This window comes from Corvus cornix, chromosome 4 (assembly GCF_000738735.6).
Source record: "Corvus cornix cornix isolate S_Up_H32 chromosome 4, ASM73873v5, whole genome shotgun sequence".
Classification (NCBI taxonomy): domain Eukaryota; kingdom Metazoa; phylum Chordata; class Aves; order Passeriformes; family Corvidae; genus Corvus; species Corvus cornix.
The window spans coordinates 17,032,088-17,046,709 of record NC_046334.1 but is presented as its reverse complement, the minus strand read 5'-3'; the positions used below and the strand labels follow the sequence as shown (position 1 = coordinate 17,046,709).

The following is a 14,622-nucleotide window of genomic DNA, read 5'->3' as shown; positions in this document are numbered from 1 at the left end:
TGAAAACATTTTCTTGAAAGTGTAATGAATTTGGGTTGTTCTTGTTCTGATGCTGAAGTTCTATGAGATTTTTATAAGGTGGTAGTGAAAGTACAAGTAGTATTAGTGTGGAAGCAAGATGAACAGATAAGAACTGATATTTCCCTAGTGCAATAAATATTCCTATATGTGTGTATATAGTGGTACACAAATGACAATACAGTGTTTTAATTTAGTATGAAGCTGAAAAGGTACCAGAGAGTGTCTCTGAGGAGATATAACCATTTTCAAAAGTGGTGCCTTTAAAATCTGTGTATATTCTCTGCCAAGGACAGGATGATGTGAATAAAGAAGGGATAACAAGCTGTTAGACTAGCTTGTGAAACTGGGTCTTTGACCCCAGTAATAAAGCACACCAATTTTACCTCTTCATCCTGTTCATGTTGCCCTTTGATTTTATTAATAGTTTTAATAGGACTAGTCAGAAACATTTAAGAAAATAATCCTTATGAATGGGGCCCTTCCAAAGAAGATGGTTAACATCTTGTGTTATGGGCTGCTTGTCTTTCACACTGGTCAGGAAAGATCCTTTGTTTTCGTAGCTCTCTCTTATGCCTGTTTCTTCTGTGTCCACAACAGGTCCAGCTGTGCAAACATGGAGAACCTTAGTTGATGATCAGAACCCTGAAGTAGGAGACCTAATGAATTGAAGATTTTAGGAAAACGTTTTCCCCTGGAAAGACATTTTCATTAAACACCTTGTTCTAGCTCTATCCACCAGGTAAGTAGCATAACAGAGAGAGGCGGTTCTTGGCAAGGAAAAAGAAGAAAGATGAAAGCACCTAGCTGCCTCATCATAATTACTTCCCCAGAAAAAAGTAATAGACTACAGTATATAGAGTTTGCTTTCCATTTTCTTTCTTAGAGATACATATATTCTGCTGTAGTAGCTATCCAGTTTTTAGGAATTTTTTCATGAGAGGGAAGCATTGAGTTTGGGACAGAACTTACTTTGTACGAAATTTATCTTAGGACTGTGTTGTTGTAGCTGTATTAAAAGATTGCTTTGAGTACGCATGAGTATCAGGATTAGAAAACTGCCAGCAAAATATTTCTCCTCATGACTAACTTAAAAATTTCAAAATTGGTTTATAACTGGAGGAGAAACTCCACTATGAATGAGGGGTGGAGCCTCAATTCAAGAAAAGAAATTTGAGATATTTTAAAATAAAAATGGATTCCTCTGATTCAGATGAAACCATCCAATTAAAAACTCATTTACTTTACCTCATGTGAACTAGATGGCTCTAGATAGATTCCTGTCCTTTTGAGCTAGCAATGCCAGTAGTCCGTCTCAGTCAATTCTAGGGTCAAACTGCCACAGCTTCAAACGTTGTACAAAACAGTATGGAGTGAAAAAGCAAAGGAAAAAGTAAGAAAATGGGAATGCTTTTTTTTTACATCCTCATGGATTTGTACAACAAATTTTGAGCAACTTGTACAGCAAGTTTTGAGCAACTATTCTAAAATCATCAGGCAATCTCATTAGCATTGCTTTGCCTCTCAAGTAACTACAAAGTCTATCATCAAGCACATATGCAGAGTTTAGGCTGAATGTAGTGAATAACATAACCTTATGTAATTCCTGATTCTGTAAATATTCACTGCATGGAGGGTCTTGTCTACTTTTTGGGTTTAAAGGGAGATAGCCTACCAAACTACCCAGATCATACTCTCCAGACCACATTAAAAGTGTCATTCATAAACCTCAGCCATCTATCCAAAAGAATAATGAATTCCTAGGGGCCAAATTCAAAACTGCAGAAACTCCAGGGTACTAATGGCATTATATCAAGGTGAATTTTTCCCCATTTAGCTAAATATAGCTAACTGAAAAGTTGTGTATGAAGGCAGGTAAAGCTTTGGTTGACTAACAGGGAGAAGGGCATTAGGTTTGCTTTTCCCTTTGAATATCTGAGGTGTTCAGAAAGTGAAAATTACTTCCAGGGAAAATTGCATCACAAAATGCATCCCAAATTTGCATGAAAAACACATGAACACACACATTTAAATTGAAGAAAATTTTCAAAATAATTTCTGTTTATAGTTTACTGCCTTTTCACTCTTCAACAGAAAATAAAAATCCATGGGCAAATTCCAGGAGACTGAATGCTGACTCTCATGGCTTTGTGTTCCTTTTTCCACCTTCTCCTGGAAACTACAATGAAGAAAGACAGAGAATGCATGCACAGACTTTCCAGGAGTCTTTCTACAGATAAGAAAATAGAAACAATCAAGCTTGCAGATAGCAGCCTGCCACTTTCCAATTTTTCTTGGAAAGAAAACTTTTACCAGCATAACTGCAGTTTTCCAGTGAGAACATTTTAGGCTTTTTATATGGGAACTTTTAATTTTGAACTGTGCATGAACAGAAACATCAGAGGGACTGTAATATCTATCCTCAACAACCAGGGAAATTTAAGAAAAAAAACCCAACCCAAGACAAAACATTAAAAAACTTACACAAAAAAAAACCAAAAAAGCCCCCCAAACAAAAGCCCCAAGTACTAAAGAGAATTTTGCTTCCCTAAGTGTTCTTCCCACATACTTGCAGCCACATTCCTGCAGCCACTTTCCACATATGTAAGGCACCATATCTCATTACAAGTTCAAAATTGTTCAAGGAGAAGAATCCAAGGAGGTAATGACAGAGGAAGAGAGGCAGCTGCCTGTTTCCTCCTTTCCTTGTAAATATGAAAACTCTCACAGTATTGCTTAAAGATGGCTGTCTGTATACTTGGCCTAATTCCACCCTCTTAAAGGCCATGTGAATTTCAGAAGATGCAGCTTTTGCAGTGTTACTTTAGCTTTGAAACTGGTGGCAAGGCTTTTTTTCCTTGGTAGCTGCATGTCAAGAAATCTCACAGAATAAAAAATATATAAGAGATTTTAATGGAGGACTTTTTAAAGAAAACAAATGTCTGTTTTGCAGAACCAGTTTCAGAGATGATGAATCTATTCTGTACAAACCACTAAATAATGGAGCAGAAGACCTGCCTTTTGTAAAGAAATTAGAGAGGGAGCCAAAAGGTGAGGTAGCAGGAAGCTCAATATATTGTGTTTCATTTTCTCACTGTGCTGTTTCAAATTTCCATTGCAGTAGGTGTAGCTGAAGTGGAAAACTAAGTTAGAAGAAAAGAAGAGACAATAAATGTCATCCATTTTGAGGAGATGCGTCCTAAACTCTAGGAGAAAAATGGAAATAACTAGAAGCAAGTACTTGAGTATGTTCACAATAGAGGGATGATTTTTTATGTAGAGTGTATGATAAAAATCAGCAATGCTTTAAACCATGAGAAAACAATCATGCTCTGCTCAGTATAACTAGTTTACCTACCATAAATCTGGATAAAATAACACTTGATTGAATAAATATGGAAAATATTGAGATAGGAACTATTCAGAGCAGAAGAATAGACAAAAATTGGAAAAGAACTTTCCAATGGTTGCTGCTTAGGTAAAGAAGCTTGCTTTTTTGAAAACCACACATTTCCTTCTAATTGCAGTGAGCAATGCAGGTGACTTGCTGGGATCATGCTTGCCAGCCTTCTACAGGAGATATTTCTCCTGAACTCCTATTTGAACTCTTAATTTGAAAGGGGTAGAAAAGGGAGAGACAAGTGACCACGGCCACTAACGAAGCACCTTGCATGATTCTCAAACTGACTGTGGGGATGTACACTATTAAATTGAGGTACTTCCGCAGTCAGTGATCCCAGGCAAGAAATTTTAACTATTTGTGCCACCTGAGATGAAGTCACCATGATGCCTTCAAAGGCTTTTTGTAACCTGACTTCTGTTGGCCAGAGTAAACTTTGTAGAACAATAGATGAGCAGAGACAATGTTTGGTTCCCTATTTTTATAGTCTCATATTTGCGGCTTAAGGTGTACATTTATTGTCTTAAAGGGTTCTGTACAACATTAAATAAATAACACTGATATGGATTAAGAGTATTTTTCCCTAATGAAAAAATGTTGAATGAATTATATGGCATCTAGAACACAGAATGGGTGGATTTACCTGTGTTCAAAAGAGTGGTAAGTATAAGGCCCTTAGTATAAGAGTATAATCATCTCAGCCCTTCTTGTAATCAACAGAGAAAGCACTAAAATCAGAGGTTGATTCATTCCCTCTCAACAGAGATGGGACAAATCACCATCTGGAGGGTTAATGTCTTATTCTGTCTGTAAAGAAAGTCTCAAGTTAAGGTTCAGGGAGGTAAATCCTATCCTATCCAGATTATTTTAAATTATATAATAATTCTCTTTTATTTGTCCCTCAAAACATAAATTGAAATTACCTTGCACACTGTGGTCAAAAGTTAACCTCACCTTTTTGGTGAGAGCTCTTTTGTAACTTTCACAGCCTGTGCAGGAGACCTTCCCCAACACATGTACATTCATTGCCTCCACAGGAATTTCATCTGTTAAGCTTTGAGATGACTATAGGTGCCAGTGGTCCCAGTCTGCTGATGATTCAGAGTCTTTTTGGCAACAATCACCCAGCCACAGCTTGTTAGACAGAGCACCCTTGCTCAATCACTTGCATGCCACATGTGTGGTGTGTGCTAGAATCTGCAGCAGCGTTTGCAAGGTGGAAGCTGCTGAGAGCCAAGCTCCTCATCCTTGCTTGCAGGATTGATAATGTCATTCAGTGACACCAGCTGGTGTTCTGGAATGGGATTACAGATTGCAAGTGAATTCCTGCAAGGTGGGAAAAAGTTCCTGTAAGAACTCTCATTCTTTTCCCAGTTTGGTCTAGATCTGGTAAGTGTGATTTCTTTTCATGAGTTCTAGAGGTGCCACCTTTCTCTTGTCTTCAAAGCTGGAATTTTGTATCCCAAAAATTCTGGCAGTCATAGAGCATGTATGTTCTATACATTTATCCCAAATAAAGGAGCTATTCATGAATTTTAGTGAACCTTATCCAGTTACTATGATTGTGTTGGGTAAATACAATCCCGCTGAAGCCGTAACAGAGACAAGGGTAGTTGTGCCTTCTGCAGTGATTATGACTTTTCTGTGGCTGTCATGGAAGCATAGAAGGCAAACCCAGTGAAAGGTCCTTTTCATGAGATAATTTAGGAAGATTACTTTCCTCACAGTGGTCTTGATGAAACATCAGTCAGGGAATTTGAATGTGGCCAAATGCCTTCTTAACACAATTTATTCTTTGGACTGGACTCATTATCAATACTACAGATTAGGTGTCTTGGTATGGTAAGATTCCATCTTACACCTTATCTAAAGTTTTGGTGTTTGAGTTTACTTACAACAATTTATCTGATGTTGCCATACACTATGAATGTGGCTGTGAGACTTGGTAGTTCTTCTCTGGTCTCCAACTTTCTGCTTCAAGCAATAATTAGTATATTTCCAAAATATCTTCTCACCTTCTATGAAAACTACTTCTTGAATATTATATTTACAACATCTTCCTTTCTGTAGGTATCTGAGAAAAAAAAAAGAAAAAAAAGATATTTCCATTTAGTCATCTGGACATGAAATTTCCAGTGAAGTGTCTAACCATCAGAACCATATATGTAAATATTGTACATATACTTGTTACCCTATTCTCTGTGCTCTGAAGTATAACTAGTAATAACTGATAGATCCAGCTGCCCACCTGTTCTTTTTTTCCAATAAAGCTGCAGCACTTCCTCAGTCTTTAACATTAAGAATCTTCATGATTTTAATATGTATGGCTGCATTGTATTGCTCTTTTCTCAGAGGAGTGCTCTGTTACTCAACTTAGATGGTTCCTCACTGTTCCTTGTTTGAAATGCTTCCAAAGGAGATTGAAGACTCAAGGTGGAAATTATTTCCAAGCTGCTCTAAGAAAACTCTTCATATATGATATTATGGTTGGGTTATAATGACAGCACCCTTCAGAACTGCAATTTGATTGCAAATCTGAAATGCACTCAGAGGCATACTGTATACATTAATATCCCAAGCTTACAGTAGCTTGGCCTTAGATTATTTCAAAGTTGCATGAATTACATTTTTTGGGGTTTCTTATTTGACAGAGTGCTTCTTGGCTTTTCTCTTGCTGCTTAATGCCAGGGATGGTATGCTTATGCTTCAAACCCTCAACAGAATTGCAGATACTGCAAAAATCACAGAACTTTCATGGAATTGCGTATGTAGGAACAGAAATTCACCTAGTACTCCATTATTGAGTTTTTACTTTGGTAAGCCTCTTGGAGAAACTCCTGCAGTGGAAAGGTTGTTGCCTACAAAAGAAGACTAAGTGGACCTGATTCAAATCTTGACTCCGATGACAGCTTTCTGTCTTTTCTCACTGACAAGTGAGTGTTTATTAAGTTAAATGGAGGTACAACAATTGCAAACATTAAAAAATTGAAAAAATCAATGAATAATGAAATAGTTTAATTTCTTTCTATATCATTCTTTCTCCTCTGTATATGTGAGTCTGTCTGGGTTAGTCACTTTTTTGGATTACTGGTTTTTCTTTAGAAGCATAGTTGGGATCATTCACCCCAAGATCTTCACGATCCCTTGTTTTAATTGATCCTGACTTGTTTCTATCCTGATCCAATAATGAGACACGAATACCATCTTATGCTTGTATACAGGAAAAAAAACATTTAGATGAAACATACTGGTTTGGTTTTGGAAATGCCTTGTAGTGAATGTGTTCATTGCATTGCAAGTGATCACTTAGCCTCAGCGAAGTAAGAATTTGTCTGAACAAATTTACTAAGTTGATCAGTAACTGTACGGTTCCTCTTCCTATGACTTCATTAATTCTTACAACGGTATTTTCTTTCAGTAATTTTGTAAACGAATATTTTTATTTCTTTTATCCTAATGTGATCTGAGGTAAGCATTATGTCAATGTGATTGTTTGCCCTTAAGGCATCCCATGATTATAAATGTAAGTTTCATAGTGCGGTACCAGGACATAGTTAGAATCTACTGGATCAAAACAGTTTTAACTGGAGTGCTCCAAAATAACAAAATCAGCTTCCTCTCCATGCTGTTTTTACCATCTTTGTCTTCTTGGCACTGCTAATATCCTTTTAGTTGATCAGGTGTTCACCTCTGTTCTGTTTGAGTGAGTAATTAGCAAACTGTGCATTCCTTAAGGCAAATAGGCTTTCTCATCTTTAGCACAGGCTGGTTTGAAGAGAAATGCAGAGAATAGCTTTACTGTTGATAGGGGTAAGCCAGGCAAGTTCCCAGTATGTAGGATGTTACTGGGCTAAGTGCCTCAAAACCCAGGATCCCCCAGCATCTGCTATGCTTTACTGCACCAATTTGTTGGTAGCAGACTCTGTGGAGCAGCACACCTTTAGTGGATCTGGAGTCTTCATCTTAGACTGCCCATCCTGTTATTTTCACAAGAGTTTCTGTTGCTTGGGGGAAATGAGTCAATGTTCCGTTCACTTCTGCTGATAACCTGAGGATTTTAGCAAAGCAGGAGTGGAAAAACCTTTGAGTTGCAAAAAGAAGTAAAAAATAGCAGGGAAACCAATGTTTCTAAGCAATCCATTCCAGGAACATATAAAGCAGTTTGTCTCATGTCCTAGATAGATGTTGTATCTTTAAATAACGAATAAAGAAGTACTTAAGTCCCAGTTTCCAGAGCGAATGGAGAGCTTTCCTTGATAATTCCTTGAATTCCTTGATAAAGATACTTTTGAGGAAATGGCATCTGAAAAGATAGTTCTGAAAACCAATGGCCATTTTCTCTACAGAGAAGAGCAACATGTGGAGGGTCTTCCTAATTTTTTTTCTTATTTATTTCTTTCCCTTCACTGTTTTAAAGAATGTCAAAGAGTAGATCTTAAAATGCCCAGAAGATGGGATCAGTGCTTTACAACCTGCCACATGCACTTGTTAAGAGCTGAGTGGTTTAGAAATCCACTTGCTCAGGACACAGGGTTAAAGAGGTTTCTGCACTATTCTCATTTTTGTGGTAAGAAGAATTAGCAGTTGAGTGACTATAGATATCTTGTCACTTTTCAATGCACTCACAATATGCCCTTTAATACTAATGGGAATCTCCCAGATGCATAAGAGATGGAGGGTCTTCTGTATATGTTCAAACAAGCAATTCCTTGGTCATTCATTACTCTGTTCCACTGCAACAGGAAGTTTCTATTCAGTAAATGCTTACCTCAGTGATAATTTTGAAAGGATGTATTTGATAACTGGGAGGGGTCAGGAGGAGGAAAAAGCAAAAAAGAAGGGAGAAAGAAATATTGGCAAAGGACGAAAGGGACAAATAAAACCAGGATGCAGTTCAGTTTTTTTAGCAAACTATTTCCCATGCCACACTATTCTTACCATTTTCCACTAAACTCAGAAAGTTTACAATAACCTCCTCACAACAGTTTTATCAAAAAGAGAAAGCGTGCTTGCTGCTGTAACGTCTGATGGACAACAGCTTCCCTTAACTTTACTTTTTGTGGAGCAAGAATAAAAGGAGGAGAGGGAGTAAAATGGGAATTTCATTTCACAGCAGTATTTGCTTGCCCAAATCCATACAGCTATAACTTATGCACTCAGTAAAATGCCTCTTAGAATAGAAATGCATCTACAATAATGGTATGAAATTTACTCCTGCTAGAAATGTTCAATTTATGGTCAATATTTTTCCCTAAACCTGGAAAGTGATAGCATAATTTAGATGAATCTGGGGTTTTCCCAGATTCTCAGCAGCAGAAGGATCCCCTTACTTACTTGGGAGACTTTTGGGATTTTGCCTCTACACACTTTAGGCCCACATTTTCTCTTCACCAGGACTTGGTGTGCTCTAGAGCCCAATGACCAGGCTAGGTAGAGACAGCCTTTTCAAGAACAGACCGGTCCAACTCTTCAAGGCCTGATGTGACCAGTCTGTCTTAGCATCTCATGCCATGGCACAGAAGATACATTGTCTGGGGCAGATAATTTCATAGAACTGCCACTCAGTGTTGTCTTTGGTGGCACACACCATTCTGGCCACGTAGGGTTGGGACTCTGTGAGGTCGTCTCTGGTTCCCTGTGACTAGTATTTATTTATGTTTACATATATGCCATTGTTCCTTAGTAGTACTTTATCAGTGCTTTGCATTACAAATGCAAGCTGTGAGATTAAGGAAATCTGTATCTCCTGCCTGTTTAACAGATCCCTTACTTTCACATGGGAAGACTCAGAGGGGGAGTTTGAAAATGTGGCCTTTGAGTAATATTTCTGAACTGCTGGTGGTCATAGAACCACAGAAAATTATTTGTGGAAGGTTTTATTGTTGGATGTCATGGTAGAAATGCCAGGAACCAAGTAATGGTGCCTGATCTGCCCATCCTCTCCCCCAAAACCTCTGTGTATTGTTCAGGAAAAGGACTTTCTGTTTCACCATGTTGTCAGGTGCAACCTTCTCCTCCTAGTCACAACAGTGGAGAGGCAAGAGGGACCAGCTTCATCCTCCTCTGTGCTGACAAACACTAATGGAGGCAAGACTCAGTGCCTAGAAATTAACAATGTCTTGTAAGAAAAAGTGGATAGCAGCTTGGACAGGTGGAATTGGATATTTCTTGTCATACATGAAATCCCTAATTGTGCTTGGTCTTTGCATATTAAGTGCTTTAATTAATTAATTCTGAGTTAAATATTTTTAATTTGAATGTTAAAATTAACCCATCAGCCCAGGTACAAAAATCAAGTTCCATTATCAGTGTTTTCATTTGTTCAAAGTAGTTTATTAAGAGAGTTACACCCTTCCCCGTTCAAAATTCCCCAGTTAAAAATCCCCAACTTATGCTCCCTTTTCAAACTTCAAACCACCTGTACACCATAAGAGTTATCTTTCCTGTGTTTACTGTATACTTTTACAAGTGTTTTAAGATGTTAGATGTATTTTAATTTTTTTTTTAGGTGTTTTTACTTGCACTTTGGTCCAAGGGGTAACTCCAAAAACCCCAGTTCTAACAGCCAGCAGCTATTTTTAGCCCCATAGCCGTTACCCTGTAGGCAAGCTCCGTGGCAACCTGAATTTTAATGAAGGCATCTTAGCACCCTTATCTCAACTGTTACCACCCCTCTGACAACGACGAGCTATTGGTGGATGGAGATGATCTGTCAAAGGGAAAGCACCAATCACTTTAAACCGAAGGGGCGGGCTGTGGGCGGGCTGGGGCGGAACAAAGGCACTATGAAACAGTGAGACCGGTCTTAGAAAGTTCAGACAGAGAATGTGTCCCCATGCCGGCTAGTTGTGGTGGATATCAGTGCTGGGCATTAAAAGCCTTACTCCTATTAAGGAGCCGCCTTTAGTAACTTTTTACTTTCGGATCAGCCAAAAGCCAGCTCAGCACTGCAAGTCCTTTTTCTCTACCTGAGGTCCAGTGCTGTCTCAGCCAGAAGATCTCAAATCCCTGCGCTCCTGGGGCATACCATCTATCGAGCCGTAGGATCCCAAATTCTTGTATTTTTCTAATTTCTGTAATTATTCAATTTTTCTGTTTTCAATAAATTATTTTAATTTTTAATTAAGAGTTGTCTTATTTCTCACATTTCTGTAACTTGGACTTCTGTGTCTCCAAATGCTGAGTATTTGGATGATGGGAAAGAGAGACCTGAGAGACCTCATTGGATGACACCAAACCAGCATACCATGTTCCTCAGGAGGATGTGATGGGCTGTGGATTAAGGCCAGGGAGGAAATGGCAGACCCACCTGAAAACTCAAGAGGGCACAAACCTCCCTTAAGGTGTTGAACGGCTGAGCAGCTGACTGCTGTTGGATGACTTTTTTCTGTCTCCCTGTTGCAGCTGTGCCCTGTTTCATAAGTAATAATAATAATTTAAACAAGAAGAGGCGTATTCATCTGAGGTGAAGGACAGTGTCAACTTTTACCTCTGCCTGATTCATTACAGGGTTCTCTGTGTGGATTTCCTACATTGCTAGGTAGTTGTTTCTCTACTTATTTTCCTTGATTGTTTTGAGCAAATGTAACTGGTTTGTTCCTTGGTATAAAAATCTGGAAGTCTTGCCTCCCAGACAGATATTCAAGCTCATGAAATAAATGGAGACTATGATGTTAAGTAGTTTTACTAGAAATCCAGTGTATAATATGTGTAAACACATAAACTTTCTTGTACAAGATCTGAGCTTACAAGTTTAAAGGGGATTTTTAACTTCATTTTTATCTGCTTGCACATAACTTGAAAGACAAACATTACAAATGAAAAGTTGTATCAAATTAAATTGGATGGTCAAATTAAAGGCAAGAAAGTTTTCTCAAAAAATGAGTTCTGGTCGAGGAGAAAGTAGTAGAGAAAGTAGATAAACACAAAGAACAGAGATCCAAAGCCTCTGAAACAAAAATGAAAGCTGGTGTATATAAATGTTTTATGGAAGAGTCAGAGTGTGTGTTTCCTCAAAGATGATCTGTCCCTTGGAATAGTAGCAGTGTTTGGTAAAATCCTTACGGAGTTGGAACCTGATCAGTTCCCCAATAATCCTGCTGCAGAGGACATCTTTATCTATACTTGTGTGTGGCTCAAGGGACAGTGCTAATGCTTTACCCTTTTGTGATGTTTATGAGCATTTTACTAATATTTTAGTTGCAGTTAATGGATGTTCCACCAGTTTTCCTCACGTGTTAATAAACATTTGCTAAATTTTTAATTTCTGTGGCTGCAAACTGATAAATTGTTACTAATAAAACCCTTCAAAAACATCCCTTTTTATCTTCCACAAGCTTCAAATATATTTTTAGACACCGTAAGGGAAAAGAACTTTGCAAAATTTCTGGTTTTTTCCAGTGGAATATTTTCAAGTTGTTCATCTTTTACAGCTCTCCTTTTAGGGGTAAAGTAATGCCTCTTGCTTATAGGATTGCCATAGGAATGGTTTCATTGGCTTAGATTGATGGTCCATGTAGCTCAGAGATGTTATTTAAGATGGACACTTGAGCCTGGCTGCTACTGGTGTGGGCACAAGTATGTTCACTCTCATAGACAAAGTTTTCTGGAGACATTTCATCTTTCAGACTCACTGCTTTGTATTCTCTTGATCTGCTTCTCTCTGCTGTACCAGATACTCCATTGGTGGCTTCACATCCCCATGTGCTTGCTGATTTTATGTTGTGAACTCTGTAAGTTGAAAGAAAAGTAGGAAGGATCACACTGTCATCCAATTTAGAGAGCTCAAAAATGTTTCTGGAAGTCTCCTCACAGCACCTTAAAGGGATACTTACCAGGAAATCCAGACTTGGGAAGTGGCCCATGATAGATGCCTTGGTAGTCTAGAACACGTGGTAAACTTTCTGCTGATCTAAGAGAATTCACTTCGGGAGTGGAAACTTTTATTTCCTTTGCAAGAACAAATCTGGGAGAAAATGTCCACAATGTTATGTGAAGGGCTGACAAAGAAGGAAAAACAGTGGATCATTTGCTATTTAATCTAAATCATTTTTCACCATATTGCACTGAGATGAGGTGAATAAAGGTCGGTGTACAGTTGGTTTTAATTTTGTTCTTGTCTTGACACAGTCTAGAAGAAAGCTCTGTGAGATGGCAGAAAAAAAAAGCTCTAATACACTGCTGAAAGATACTGCTGTTCTTACTGATCAAATGTGTTTCAAATTAATTCTGTTTTAATATACTGCTGCTTGTATATTTTATACTACTTGAAAATATCTATGCTTTGTCCTTGCCAGACAAACTAGACTTTTTCTCTTCATATTGAATTTGAACATCACAATGTAAAATTGGTAGTGATTACTCACATAGGGGACCAAAACAGAAAGTTTATGGTAGCAATGCTTTTAACCCAAGCTTACCAGCACTGACAAAATCTATGACTGATGCAAAAGTCTGTCTGAGAATGAAATGATATCCAATAATTTCACCGTGTTTATTTGTACCTGTTCAGCTTTCTACTCTTTCTCTCATTTTTGCTACATGTTCCAAACACAGCCAGGCTGAAGATAACCTAAAGGAAGAATCCTGTAACTGAACCATCCTTGCAGTTTACTGTGGGCTTACTTTCTCCATGGCAAAGACCCCTTCCAGACAGTTGTACAGAATCCAACAAACCTGAAGAGATTTGTAAAATATGGCTGTGATTTTAAAAAGTTCTAATGCTTGAAGGGCCTTTTTTCTGCTTTAGCTATATACTACTACTTAAGGAAGGAATAGAGTCCAAAACCACACAGGGTAACCTTTTCCTCCAGGAATTTTAACTGTGGTGCTAACAGTAGCTTTTCAGGAATAACTCAACCTTGAGTATTAATTAGTCAGAGCTTGGAGAAAAATCCACTGATAGTGTTGTCCCACTCTTCTAAAAGTTCTGTCTGAGCTCAAAAATGCAATGTAACAAGTCTGCTAAAAAATCAAAACTTGTCTGCATTCTAAGAATCGGAATCAAGAAATGTTTTTGTAATACTTTCAGCTGAAAGCTCCTGTAACAACCTCAATTGAAAATCTCCCATATAAATAAAGGTATTTAAATGTACACAATGAGTACTAACTGACCGGATAACCTGTGTTTGAAGTGTGTGGGACAAACGTACCTCAAATGTGTGTGCATACACACAAACCTGTGTGCACACACAGTTAATGGGTTTTCTTTTCTTTCCTGGAACAAAGCTCTTTCAGCACATTGAGTTCCTTGTGTCAAAGTGAATTTTCAAGTACTAGTGGTTTAGATTGCACTGGCCATATCAAATACTGTTGTTTGATCCTGTCCATTCTGCAGTCTTTAACATCTAACACCAAAGTCGGCTTTCTTTCTTCCCTTGAGCATCCTCCATATGTGTCCACCCTTGTAATGAACTTTGTTGGCTAAGTTTCAGCACTTCAAATCAAGTTTAATAATAAAAAAAACAGCATCCAAAGAAAGGCAAAAAATCTGGTGAAGGATCTAGAGAATAATCTTTTGAGGAGCAGATAAGGGAACTGGGATTGTTTAGCCTGGAAGAAAGGAGACTCAGGGGAGACCTTATCACTCTCTATGGCTACCTGAAAGGAGGTTGTAGCAAGGGCAGGACTGGTCTCTTCTTCCAGGTTACAAGCAATAGGACAAGAGGAAATGGCCTCAGGTTGTACCAGGGGAGGCTTAGGTTGGATAGTAGGAAACATTTATTCACCAAAAAAGTTATGAAGCATTGGAACAGGCTGCCCAGGGAAGCGGTTGAGTCAACATTCATGGAGACATGTAGGTGTGACACTTAGGTTTAGTGGTGAACATGGTGGTGTTCGGTTGGACTCTGTGGTCTTAAAGGTCTTTTCCTGCCTAAAGGACTCTATGAGGCTATGATTCTTTTGAAGTCACTCACGTTTCCTGTATTGCTTAGCAACCAAATCTGAGCTATAGTCAGTTCAATTCCTCACCTCGAGAAGGGCCAGTATCAAAGAACACAACACACAACACAGTATCTGTGTTGTGCCTGCCTGTCTCTTGTGATGTTGGTGGGTAAAATGGAGGCAAGCAACCTATACCTCAATGACAGAGAGAGAAAATGACAGAAAGATGAAATTTTTTGGACTTCCCAAAGAAGCTGTTGCAACCAGAACCAGGTGAAAGGTGACTAAGGACTCTCTTGGAGTGAAGCCTTAATACAGGT

At 38.3% G+C, this 14,622-nt stretch overlaps 2 long non-coding RNA genes across 3 annotated transcripts in view; one reads left to right on the top strand and one right to left on the bottom strand.

Moving 5' to 3' along the window:
- The window catches only part of LOC109146268, a 98,150-nt gene extending 97,390 nt beyond the window's left edge, over positions 1-760 (top strand). The window contains exon 2 of the long non-coding RNA XR_002048186.1: positions 619-760. This is a non-coding gene — a long non-coding RNA (uncharacterized LOC109146268). The remainder of the gene's footprint in view (positions 1-618) is intronic.
- Positions 1-13,985, bottom strand: part of LOC109146267 — a 47,079-nt gene extending 33,094 nt beyond the window's left edge. For both annotated transcript variants that reach the window (XR_002048184.3, XR_002048185.3), the window contains exons 1-3: positions 12,253-13,985; positions 12,052-12,148; positions 5,314-5,492 (exon numbers count right to left, since the gene is read on the bottom strand). This is a non-coding gene — a long non-coding RNA (uncharacterized LOC109146267). The remainder of the gene's footprint in view (positions 1-5,313; positions 5,493-12,051; positions 12,149-12,252) is intronic.
- Positions 13,986-14,622: the final 637 nt, after the last annotated feature.